The sequence below is a fragment of the Bubalus kerabau genome, chromosome 3 (assembly GCF_029407905.1).
Source record: "Bubalus kerabau isolate K-KA32 ecotype Philippines breed swamp buffalo chromosome 3, PCC_UOA_SB_1v2, whole genome shotgun sequence".
In the NCBI taxonomy this organism is placed as follows: Eukaryota; Metazoa; Chordata; class Mammalia; order Artiodactyla; family Bovidae; genus Bubalus; species Bubalus kerabau.
In genome coordinates this window covers 14,443,228-14,454,765 of record NC_073626.1, presented here as the reverse complement: position 1 = coordinate 14,454,765, position 11,538 = coordinate 14,443,228, and the positions used below count along the sequence as shown (strand labels likewise).

The 11,538-nt window shown below is 43.6% G+C and overlaps 1 long non-coding RNA gene across 1 annotated transcript in view; it reads right to left on the bottom strand.

Moving 5' to 3' along the window:
- Positions 1-8,453: 8,453 nt before the first annotated feature.
- The window catches only part of LOC129645497 (uncharacterized), a 60,298-nt gene continuing 57,213 nt past the window's right edge, over positions 8,454-11,538 (bottom strand). The window contains exons 3-4 of the long non-coding RNA XR_008711381.1: positions 11,267-11,407; positions 8,454-8,875 (exon numbers count right to left, since the gene is read on the bottom strand). This is a non-coding gene — a long non-coding RNA (uncharacterized LOC129645497). The remainder of the gene's footprint in view (positions 8,876-11,266; positions 11,408-11,538) is intronic.

The window sequence follows — 11,538 nt, the reverse complement described above, 5'->3', positions numbered from 1 at the left end:
GCCAGGTCTCAGCGTGGGATACGGCCAGGGATTTGAATTTTATTCTAAGAAAAGTGGAATGTCATTGAAGTGCGGGGGGGGGGGGGGGGGGCGGGGGGGGCGGTGCATCTTTTGGTACCAAGAGTGATTCTAGAGGAATAGAAATTTATTTCTCACAGTTCTGGAGGCTGGACACCTGAGATCAGGGTGTCAACCTTTGGGCTCTGGTGAGGACCCTCTGCCTGGCGTGTGGACGGCTGCCTTCTTGTCCTGTCCTTGAGTCACAGGGAAAGAGCTCTGGTCTCTTTACCTCTTATAAGGACACTGATCCCATCTAAATATAATTACCTCCTGAGAGCCCTACCTCTGAAGAGCATCATGTCAGGGGTTAGGGCTTCAACACATGAGTTTAGGGGGGGACAAAGACATTCGGTCCATAGTGGAGTGACTTGACACTTGGAACTGTTCAGTTGTGTGCTGTGTGAATGGAGTGTGTGTGTATGTGTTTGAGTGAGGTAGGGTGACAGGCAGAGAAGGCAACGGCACCCCACTCCAGTACTCTTGCCTGGAAAATCCCATAGACGGAGGAGCCTGGTGGGCTGCAGTCCATGGGGTCGTGAAGAGTCGGACACGACTGAACGACTTGCCTTTCACTTTTCACTTTCATGCATTGGAGAAGGAAATGGCAACCCACTCCAGTGTTCTTGCCTGGAGAATCCCAGGGACGGGGGAGCCTGGTGGGCTGCCGTCTATGGGGTCACACAGAGTCGGACACGACTGAAGCAACTTAGCAGCAGCAGTTGCAGGAGGGTGACAGGAGTTGCTAAGGGTCTGAGATACGGAGTCACTTAAGTTTTCGCAATAAATTCCTTTTGCAAAGGACAGGAAAATCTTCCATAGTATGAGTTTCAGCAAATGAGAGCTGGAAACAAGCTCAATCAGTTGTGGAAGCAGGCTGCCTATGGGTCATGACAGTGAGTGACCGTAAGAACTGTGTGTATGTGTGTGTGTGTGCGTGCACTTCTGCAGGCGTGCAGTCAGAAAAGAAGGAGAAAGGAGACGAGGGAGGGAGAAAAAGTGCAAACTGACCTCCAGACCCCGGCATTTGAACCATAGCCATCATAGGAGAGGAACAGGGCGATGCCAAGTCTCAGCAGTTTCCACAGAGCCTGAATAAAACATAACGTATAGACAGAAGAGTGCGTCCATCACATGAGTGAAGTTCAATGTGTTTTCACAAGGTAAACACACCTGGGTAGTCAGTATCAGATCAATACCAGAACCTTCCAACACCCTTCACACCCCCTTTTAGTCACCACCCCCCATCCCCAAAGGTTACAGCTGCCCTCATTTCCGACAGCCTGGATTGGTTTTGCCTGTTTGTGTACTTAAAATAAATGATATCGCTGGATGCTATTTTGAATTTGTTTTCAAAGCTGTTTTGAAGCTTTTCCCAAAAGGCCACACTAACTTGGAAAGAGGGAAACCAGGGGTAAATGAGACATGCTCTTGAAATCCACAAGAGTTATCTATACAAAGGGCTCTGGCTTCAAAGTGTCTTTAACTGGAGGCAGTAGTCCACCATGGGCCTCTGACTCCTAAGGCTGGTTTGGCCTTGGAAACTCTGTTCTGTGTCCTGCTCTATTGAAAATCTGCCCCCTCAGCTGTGAAGAGAAGCAGAATACAATAGGGGGTCTCTAAACACTGACCAGTTGAACGGGTCCCCTTGAGCATATCATGGTGCTGAGTTTAACACTTGGTCTTTGCAAAGCCAAATATAAGAAGATAATAAAAGGAATGGGAACCAATCAGTTTTTATTTCATAGGTAACTTATTTAGTCTTTATAGCAATATTTTGAGGTTGACATTATTACAATTTTACGGTTGAAGAAACTGAGGCTCAGAGAGATTAAATAGTTTGCTCAAGATCACATAGCTGGAAAATGCCCAAGTCATTTTCCTGCTTTTTAATCTATTTGCCTTTAGTTAAACCAGGATATCTCAGTGTGACTTTCTCCCTTTCCCTTTATCAATTATGATTTTTAAAATACAGAGAATAATTATACTTAATATAGTCACTCATTCTTTCAACAAATGAAGTGTCTCATGTTACTGAGGTTCTCCTATGCTCTGGGCAGCATTCCTAATATTAGAGAAACTAGTGAACAAATACAGACATGATTTCCATCTTTGTTGGTCTTAGAGTTTAGTGGCAGAGACGTAAAAATAGAACAGCTATGAAACAAATGTAGACATTGTGAAAAGTGCAAAGAAAATGAGAGATACAGGTGTTAGGAGAAACTATTCTTTCCCTACTCTTTCCATCCACAAACCCTACAGAAGCACACACACACACACACACGTACACTTTCACATCAGGGATATCAGAGAAATCTTCCTGGAGACCAGCTTTTGAGTTGAGTTCTTAGGGGATTTAACAGGGTGAAATGGGAGAAGGACGGGCATTCCAGGTAAAGTGAAGAGCATATGGAAAGGCCCTGAGGTAGGAGGGACACTCTGTATACATGAGGGGATGAGAAAACTGGTGTGGCCAGAGTGATGAGGGCACAACAGAGTAAATAAACAGGGAAACGCAGGGTAACGACCCACAGAGACCAGACCACCCAGGGCTTTGTGAGTCCAGAAAAGAGCCTGAAGCACATCTCACGGTGAGCTTTTACAAGAGACAGGAAAAAGGAACGCAAGTTTTCAGTGTCCTTTATCATCTCATATTTTAGAGAACACTTTGCTATTGAGTGTGAAGTCCCTTGGAATTAACATAGTTTGTTGCCTTTTGGGAAATATGTTCATCCCACAGGGCTCTATAGACCCAAATTAAAAATAAATATCTAAAGTCAATCAGGCTGCCTAGGAACACGGATAATAAGAGCCAAATTGAAATCAAGTTGAGATGCTGAGTTCGTGTCACGTTAACATCACTGTGACTCGACTGGTAATTTATCATATTTAATTTTAAAAAACGCTCGCTGTGTCCATTAGCCACGAAGGCTCGTGTTACCTGCATTGCACAGTGAGGGAGGCAGCATCACCATTCCCCGTGGGCCCAGCATCACCATTCCCCGTGGGCCCAGCACAGTGTCCTTAAAGGCTGGGTCCATGAGGTAGGTGCTTTTGTGATTATGTAAATTGATTACATTTTGTCCTTTTTAGTCTTACTCAGTAGAGAACAAAAGTATAACTGCTGTCCTGGAGGTGATCCTTACAAACTGTTGACACTTAAAGGAGGCCTCATGATCAGAATGCTTCCCAAGTGGCTCAATGGTAAAGAACCTGCCCACCGATGCAGGAGACACAAGCGACGTGGGTTCAATTCCTGGGTCAGGAAGATCCCCTGGAGGAGGAAATGGCAACCTGCTCCAGTATTCTTGCCTGGTCGATCCCATGGACTGAGAAGCCTGGGAGGCTACAGTCCATGGGGTGTCAGAGAGTCAGACATGACTGAACACGCACACACGCTCATGATCAGAAAGTATATGAAGCCCTTGCCTGTTGAAGGAATTGGTATATCTGTACTTGACAAATATCTGGTGAGTAATCAAATTACTTATCCTCACAAGAGGTCAGGGATGCTGGTGTCAGGGATCAGCAAACTGATTTGGGGTATAGCCATGGTAGGTAGCAGTAGATGAAATAGCATCATTTGTAGGGATCTGGTGAGAGAGATGCTTATGCAACTCAATCATTGCTAAGATTTACCCATGGAAGCTGTGCAATCAAAGTGCCTTCGTCCATGACTAAGTCCCCGTCTTAATGCACATGTGAAAATGCACATCCATACGTGTGCAGAGTTGGCTGTGAGGCTGAAATTGGCTGAAATCACAAGCACTCCCAGAGATAGGTTGAAGTCAAATTCCAGATTCATTTTCTGCCAAAACATCTCCAGTACCCTAGGTGGGAAGCTTAAGATTTGGGTTGTCTTCCTCCTCCTTCGGGTTGGGTAGTGAGTAGCCTCTGGTACTAGTGGGTCCCCAACCTCAATCAGAGAAGCATTTTTCATTACCAGCCCTCCAACCACATGTACTTTGCGTTAAGCCATTGCCTTTTGTAAGAAAGACTGATTTTTTTTTTTTTTTTCATCTTCTTGGTTGGCAAAGCAGAGCCCAGGTATTTCACTCCTATTTTCAAGAGACAAATGAAGATCCTGGGGTCATGAGCATCCTGCCTTCTGCTCAGGCAGTCCCCAGAGCATGGTCACCCCAGGGGTAATTTAGTAGAGGTTGGGGAGGAGCAGGAAGGTAGCTAATAATTTAGTGTCCTTTGCATACGTAGCTTTTTCTGTGCTCTGCTTCTGCTGCTGCTGCTAAATCGCTTTAGTCGTGTCCGACTCTGTGCAACCCCATAGACGGCAGCCCACCAAGGCTCCACCGTCCCTGGGATTCTCCAAGCAAGAATACTGGAGTGGGTTGCCATTTCCTTCTCCAATGCCTGAAAGTGAAAAGTGAAAGTGAAGTCGCTCAGTCATGTTCGACTCTTAGCGACCCCATGGACTGCAGCCTACCAGGCTCCTCCGTCCATGGGATTTTCCTGGCAAGTGTACTGGAGTGGGGTGCCATTTCTGTGCTCGGCCTCATGCAATTCTCACATCTCAACAAGGCCGGTGCTATCTTTCCATTTTATAGTTGAAAAGACTGAGGCAGGGTTTGCTCAAGGTCTTATAATAATTTGCTCAAGGTCTTATAGCAAAGAGAAAGAGCAGGGATCTGAAGCTGGGTCTGTCCGACTCTCGACAGTGCTCTTTCGTGAACACCTTGCTGCCTCCATTCACTCTTAAGCAAAGGGAAATCTGGAAATTTCTGTCCCCAAAGCCCCAGTCTGAATGTTTCAGCTTACGCACAGAACGTGGTAGGACATCCTTATCTCAAATGTCCTTCCCCCACCAAGCCTGCCTGCCCCGTCGGCCAGATTGTGGCGGTAAAACCCTGGCTTGGTCACTAGCAACAAAATTAATTTCAATTCCTATTAATTTTAATGTGTGTGTACATATGTCACCCAGTCTTTTCTCCCCTTGGGTGATTTTCAAAACTCTGTTGCAAAAACAAACAAAAACAAGGAATGACAAGCCCAAACAGGTTGAGAATCACCAGGGTATGGATGAAATTAGGTTTTATTATTGGCAGTCTCAATGCCTCCTGCTTCAGCATAGATTTATTTCACTTTTTTTATTTTCTATCTTTCCTGTGGTTGGTGGAAATGAAGACTTATCTTCTTGGGTAACTGAAGACTATTATTATGCCATTTCCTCACCATTTCTTCCCTAGATACAATAATCCACTTAATCTTTCCTCCAAGGTCCAGTTTTCACCTCTCTAATCAATGTCAGGAAAGCTCTGTTGATTCATGTAAATCTTCTGGCAGACGATAGTCTTTAGGTATTTGGCTGCCATGTGTGGGCTGGCCCTTTCCCGTTTGTATTTTTTTTTCTAGGTCCTTTTCCTTCAGTTCAGTTCAGTTGCTTAGTCGTGTCTGACTCTTTGCAACCCCGTGGACTGCAGCATGCCAGGCTTCCCTGTCCACCACCAACTCCCAGGTCTTGCTCACACTCATGTCCATCGAGTCAGTGATGTCATCCAACCATCTCAACCTCTGTCTTCCCCTTCTCCTCCTGCCTTCAATCTTTCCCAGCATCAGGGTCTTTTCCAAGAAATCAGTTCTCCACATCAGGTGGCCAAAGTATTGGAGTTTCAGCATCAGCATCAGTCCTTCCAATGAATATTCAGGACCGATTTCCTTTAGGATTGACTGGTTGGATCTCCTTGCTGTCCAAGGGACTCTCAAGAGTCTTTTCCAACGCCACAGTTCAAAACCACCCTTTTCCTTACTGCTTCTGAATTTCTTCCCAAATAATCTTAGAAGTGTGAAAGCAATCAGAACTATCTCCAGCAGGGATTTTGCTCAATCTGGATTTGATCATAATACTAACAAGGCGTCAGAGGCTCAGGAAGGTAAATACCCTGAAACCACACTGGTTTCAGAGCAGCAAGAACGCTGGTGGAGCCATCAGCATCTCTCCTTCTAAGAATATTCACAGAACATGCAATAGCTCCTATAATGGTGCCCATCACTCGAGGCGAAGGGCTTCCCAGGTGGTGCTAGTTTTAAAGAATCCACCGGCCAATGTAGAAGCTGCAAGAGACTTGGGTTCAATCTCTGGGTCGGGAAGATCCCCTGGAGGAGGACATGGCAACCTGCTCCACTATTCCTGCCTGGGAAATTCCATGGACAGAGGAGCCTGGTGGGCGAAAGTCGATGGGGCTAATGGAGAATCAGATGCGGCTGAGCGACTAAGCACACCCGAGGTGAAGATCTGATATTAATTCCCACCAAGGCAAGTATTGCATGATGGTGAGGACAATTCATGTGAGGATTTGAATCTCACTTGGGGTTTGGCATTTTGAAGAAACATTGTCACATGTGTCATTAATTACTGTTTTGGCTGCTCTTTTTTAATGGCTGTTGTGAATGGGCTTTCTCTAGTTGTGGTGAGCAGGGGCTACTCTTTATAGGTTGATCTGATCTGATCTGATCTGATGGGCTTCTCACTGCAGTGGGTTCTCTTGTTGCAGAGCACAGGCTCTAGGTACATGGGTTTCAGTAGTTGCAGCACATGGGCTCAGTAGTTATGGCTCACGGGCTCAGTTGCCCCGAGGCAGGTGAGATCTTCCTGAACCAGGGATTGAACCCGTTTCCCCTGCATTAGCAGGTGCATTCTTACCCTCGGTAGTGCCAGGGGAGTCCGTGTCACTAGTTACTGACTGGCTGTGTGACTAATTACATTTAACTGTTTTGAACTTGTTTATCTATAAAAGGGAGATTAAAAACCACCTACTTAAAGTCTTATGAGTATGAAGTGAGATAAATGATTACTGACCTCCTAGTGGAGTGACTGGTTCTTCAAGCATTCCACCAGGGATTGGATCTGCAAGGTTAGCCCCCAGCTTCAGGGAGCATGCAGTGCAGAGAGGATACCAGTGAGCACATATCTGGTCTAAAGAAGCTGTTTCACACATGCTTCTAAAATTGGATGTCACTGTTTTAAAGTCAAACCAACCATAAGCTCTGTAAAATGAAAATTTATCAAAGTATCTACTTTGTTAAAAAGTTGTAAATCTGAACATGGTGTATATATATATGCTGCTGCTGCTGCTAAGTCGCTTCAGTCGTGTCTGACTCTGTGCGACCCCATAGACGGCAGCCCACCAGGCTCCCCCGTCCCTGGGATTCTCCAGGCAGGAACACTGGAGTGGGTTACCATTTCCTTCTCCCATGCATGAAAGTGAAAAGTGAAAGTGAAGTCGCTCAGTCGTCTTCGACTCTTCACGACCCCATGGACTGCAGCCTACCAGGCTCCTCCATCCATGGGGTTTTCCAGGCAAGAGTACTGGAGTAGGGTGCCATCGCCTTCTCTGGTGTATATATATTTTCAGTGTTAATATCCTTTTTGGACTGACTGAAGGGTTATAGAATGTTCTTATCTCTTGTTTTTACTATTTTAATGAGTGTGATTTCATTCTGGAGATTTGTGGGAAATACTTGGTTTTAGTATAGTTAAACCATTAAATACACACACACACCCCCCAACGGCACACTTCTTACAACTCACTGTAATAAAAAGATGTGCCTACTTGCAGCCAGCAACAGCTTATCCATCGCCTGCCTGGTTGCATCTCAGGGTCTGGACGCCTCACCAAGCAGTGTATATCAGCAAAGCAAATGCCCGGTGCATTTCCAGTGCTAACTGGAAGGAGAGGGTCAAGGTGGCCCGAAGGATGCTCTGGCTTGAAAGAGGCTGGGCATTGCTCATCCCGCAGCTGGCTGGGCCTTTTGAGGTAAAAAGAGGTGTTTCTCTTGCTGGAGCCAGGAACCAGACAGCTGGAAAACAGGTATTTCATTTCATCTCTGACTTATTCCATACTTCCTGGAAGGCTTGTTTGGTGGTGCTATGCTTTCTCCCAGTCCTGTTTCACCTATGACTCTCGGAGGTTGGCTTAGGGAATATTTTATTCTCATTAACTTTATGTGCCGGGCAGTTTACATCCTATAAATTCAGCATCAAAGCCTGCTATCAAACAGCTTATGCTTTCTGTTTACCACATCTTTTTGTTATTGTTGTTGTGAAAATCCCTCCATTTTAATGATTTTTAGCCTCAACTCATTTTACATATTTCCATTTTCTTACTCTGCTTTGAATTCCAGATCTCCCTTCACAAACTGAATCTTGATTTGGGGAAATATTTTGGTTTTGGGTACTGAAGACAGATTTAGGCCAGAATTGTCTCATGAGTGGTAAAGATCTCTGTACATTCTCATGAATTTCTGATAAAGATACAAGATGTCTCAACTAATAATCTATGAAAATACACACCCTGTGTATATTTTACATCCTTTATGGCATCTAGATTTATAAGAGCATTATGGCAAAGAAAAAATGGTAGTTTTTTTCATTTTAAAATTTTAATAAAGTAAATAAGTAAATGAATAATGAATAAGCATGCCATTTGTCTCTGTTTAAAAATTAATGAATTATTTTAGTGACTATTTCTAAATGTATATATCTGATAAATGAACTTTATACATATTGCACTGATATACTATGAGCTGGATTTCCAGAAATATAAAGGACATGATAGTTGGCAAAAAAATTTTCACTAACTTTGCAGAAAACAGAAAAACAGACAAGGAGTGTGATTTATTCATTCTACTTCTACTTGGTATTTATAGGAATTCTCCTATCTGATAAACTCAAAGCCCAGCAGGTGGGTCCCTGCTTATCCTATGGTGCTCCTGAGTGGCTGTTAGGCCATAGGCACGAAGCAGGCAGTTGAATCCAGGTCAGCAGGCTGGGGTTCTGGACCTTGCAGATCATTACTGTTCATGCCTTGCACCAAAAAGGAGCAAAAGGAGATCAATTCAGTGTCCTTTTCTCTAGGCATTCCTTTAACCCGAGCCCCCCAACCAACCGCTCCTTCCTGGAGTCCCTGTTACTACAGGGGTAGCACCTGCAACATCCTATCAATTACTTACCTGTTCCCTCACCTGACTCATGGGCTCCCTGATGGCAGGGGTTCTCTTAGTCGTCTTTCTGCCCCCGCCCTAGCCCAGCACCTGGCACACGAATCACAGATGTTGAATAAATGTGTTTAGTTGCCTAAAGTGTCAACAGGCGAGAGTGTGGGGGGTGGGGTTTGGAATTGGCTCATGGGATTGTGAGGCATAGCGAGTGCAAAATCTGATGCAAGAGACTGGCAGGCTGGAGACTCAGGAAAGACTTGCGTTTCATATCCAAAGGCAGTTGGCTGGCAGAACTCTTTTAGCTTGGGGGAGGCTAGTCTTTGTTCTGTTCAGGATACCCATCCACATTATGGAGGGCAACCTGATTTACTCAAAGTCCACTGGTTTAAATGTAAATCTCATTCAAAAACACCCTTGTAGGGACTTTCCTGGTGGCCCACTGGTTAAGAATCCACACTCCCAGTGCAGGGGGCCTAGGTTCAATCCCTGGTCAGGGAACTAGATCCCACATGCTGTGACAAAGATCCCAAGAGCCACAGCTAAGACTTGGGACAGAAAAGAAAAAAAAAAACTCTTATAGAAACATCCAGAACAATGACCAAATGTCTGAGCACTGTGGTCTAGACAAATTGACACATAAAATTAAATCATCTCATAAAATGAAATCATTGCACTTGATTTAACTATAGTTTAATAGGCACTGACATTATTTTCTAGGCAACCTTGAAAATATTGCTTTCATTGAGGAAATTTTTATCTAGCTGTAATATATTTTACCTAGGCAAATATTCTAGCAAAAATAAGACTGGCAAATTTTGATATCAGGGAAATAATAGATTTCTCTTCTGTTTCAATTCTGATTCTAAAAAAGACATGCTATGTAAAATCAGACTGTATGCAAGAAGTAGGGAATTATTTATTTAGGGTGTTTATAATGACAAGAGGAAAAAGTGTGGTTACTTAGTTTGACATTTCTATTTCATTTTTTGGAATACATTTATATAGTTTGATAATTAAATATTTTTAAGAATTTAGCCAAACTTCCCTGGTGGTACAGTGGATAAGAATCTGCCTGCCAATATAGGGGACATGAGTTTGATCCCTGGTCTGGGAAGATTCCACATGCTAGGGAGCAGCTAAGCCTGGGTGCCTAAAGCCTGTGCTCCACAACAAGAGAAGCCACCATGGGTACTAGAGAGGAGCTCCCACACTCCGCAATAGAGAAAAGCCAGCCCAGCAACAAAGACCCAGCACAGCCAAAAAATAAATTTTTTCGTGGAAACTCTTGTGCCCATTTCTCTCCCCACATCTGCTTAGTTTTCCATCCTGCCCACTGTAGTTGAATTTCTAGATTAATTTTTAAGGTATATTTACAGAGTTTCTTTGTGCAATTACAAACAAAAACAAACCTATGACTTTATTTTTCACCCTTTAAAAATTTAACTTGTTAAAGAAGAAAATCACTCATACATTAAGATCAGACTATGTAAATTTTAGTCACTAAGCACAATCAATTAAAATTTTAATATTAAATTTTAGTTTTCCTAAAAAGTTCAAGACTGAGGAAAGAAAAGGAAGAAAATGCAGTAGAGAAAGAGTGTCTCAGGAAAAGTAAGAGACACAGGAAGAGAAAGCCTGAGCCACAGAGAAGACATTAGAGGCTGCATCTATATCCATCACAGAGCAAAACACACCAGCGGAGCCACATCCTGAGACAAATAAAGCTTTCATGGGTCCTTGTGGACCTTCAGGGACCTTTGTGAACTTTCTGTTCATCTTTGTGGACTAATGGCCTCATACTCTGTTTTTCCAAGACATTTCCATGAAATAACTTAAAACAAGCCCATTAAGTTTTTCCATGAAATAACTTTAAACAAACCCATTAAATTTTTTCATCATTAGGTATAAATGCTGCTATTCTCTTTTGGTATCAGTTATGCAGGCTCTTGGGCTTCCCTGATGGCTCAGTGGATAAAGAACATGCCTGCAATGCAGGAGATGGCAGGTGACGCATGTTCAATCCCTAGGTCGGGAAGGTCCCCTGGAGAAAGAAATGGCAACCCACTCCAGTATTCTTGCCTGGGAAATCCCAAGGACAGAGGAACTTGGCGGGCTACAGTCCGTGGGGTCTCAAAGAGCTGGACATGACTTAGTGACTAAACAACAACAGGAGTACAAGAAGGTAAACAGTAACTCACTAAACTGTGGCAAATAATGAGGTAATAAATTCTCTGTCACTAGAAGAATTCAAGCCCACCTGAAGAAGAGACCACCTCTTCAAAGAGCTATAGAGGGGATTTCAGGATCAGAAGGGAGAATGCAGAGTGGATTCCATCACGAAAGCAGTCATTCGTTCATTTCAACTTCTGGTATGAAATAGAACACTTGAAATTCAAACCTGAAATGCAAACAACAATTTCATTTTCTAAAGGCCTGTGAGTGAGAATAAACTAGCAATTTTATTGGTTTGGTTATTGCTTATTATTATCATTTAAGTTGGTTTTATGTTACTTTTAAGGTTCACTAGCA